Source organism: Propithecus coquereli, unplaced genomic scaffold (assembly GCF_000956105.1).
Source record: "Propithecus coquereli isolate 6110/MARCELLA unplaced genomic scaffold, Pcoq_1.0 Scaffold426, whole genome shotgun sequence".
Classification (NCBI taxonomy): domain Eukaryota; kingdom Metazoa; phylum Chordata; class Mammalia; order Primates; family Indriidae; genus Propithecus; species Propithecus coquereli.
In genome coordinates this window covers 1,221,280-1,222,681 of record NW_012150019.1, presented here as the reverse complement: position 1 = coordinate 1,222,681, position 1,402 = coordinate 1,221,280, and the positions used below count along the sequence as shown (strand labels likewise).

The window sequence follows — 1,402 nt, the reverse complement described above, 5'->3', positions numbered from 1 at the left end:
CAAGCAAACAGGAGCAGTCCGACCCCAAGAGGTAGACAGAGGCTTGGGGGGCCTAGAGTGATGAGTGTTTTAACTTTGAACTTTGGGGGAGAATTAGGCTTAGTCTAGCCCAAGAGACAGAGACAGAGGACCACATAATCTGAGTCCCTAATGAGAACGAAAGGAAACTTCAGGCTTCTGTTATAGTCTATAAAGGGGGGCAGAAACTGAGATACTTGCTGTCTGGTCCACAGGCTCCGGCTCGTTTTGGGGGAGGTGCCTGCAGGACCCAACATACTCAATGAGCTTCCAGCGCAATGTCCGATCGCTCGGGGCCGACTGCCAAGGGGAAGGATGGAAAGAAGTATTCCTCGCTCAACCTGTTTGATACGTATAAGGGCAAGTCCTTAGAGATCCAGAAGCCCGCTGGTGAGGGTCCCACAAAGATGCTTCCAATGGTTGGAAGCTAGGCATGAATGGGGCATATGTTTTAGAGCTCTTAGAAGGGAAGTGGCTGTAGTAGAGACGTCAAAAGACCAGAGGAGAGCTGAGTGTGGTGGCTGAAGCCTGTAATCCCAGCAACTCAAGAGGCTAAGGTGGGAGGGTCGCTTGAGGCCAGGAGTTTGAGACCAGCCTAGGCAACATAGTGAGACCCTGTCTCTAAAAAAAAGAAAAAACTAGCCAGGCATGATGGCGTGCACCGTGTAGTCCCAGCCACTCAGGAGACTGAGGCAGGAGGAGCCCTTGAGTTTGAGGTTACAGTGAGCTATGATGGTGCCACTGTACTCCAGTCTGGATGACAGAGTGAGACCTGGTCTCCTGGAAGAGGGGGAAAAAAAAAAAGACCAAAGGTACATTGGAGACTTCCCAACTTCACCTTGCATCCTTTAGGGAGTTAGGTGAACACCAATTACCCTCCTACAAAGGCGTGTCTGTGGTTCCTCATCTTTGGACACGTAAGAGTTGGAGGCAAAGAAACGTGGACTTGGAGAAGTCTGGGCCAGCTTGCTCCCTGCAGGCTCAAGATCAACCATCCCACATGGAAGCCTTGGATGTAATACATCTCAGCCTTCCTGATAGGGATTTCAGAGAAAGGGATGGCCTCTAAGAAGTTTAGAGGAAATAAGTAGTAAGACATTGAGGATGTATAAATGGGGCCTAGGGTGGGAGGCTGTCACATCTCCTGTGTGAGGCATTTTTGACTCTCTCTTCACCTCTTCTCCAGTTGCCCCTCGCCATGGCCTGCAGAGTCTTGGGAAAGTTGCCATTGCCCGGCGTATGCCACCCCCAGCCAACCTTCCAAGCCTGAAAGCCGAGAACAAAGGCAATGACCCCAATGTCTCACTAGTGCCGAAAGACGGAACAGGATGGGCAAGCAAACAGGAGCAGTCCGACCCCAAGAGGTAGACAGAGGCTTGGGGGG

General features: G+C 51.4%; 1 protein-coding gene across 1 annotated transcript in view; it reads left to right on the top strand.

The window, feature by feature from the left end:
- PRRC2A (proline-rich coiled-coil 2A) overlaps positions 1-1,402 on the top strand; it is an 18,161-nt gene that overhangs the window by 4,181 nt on the left and 12,578 nt on the right.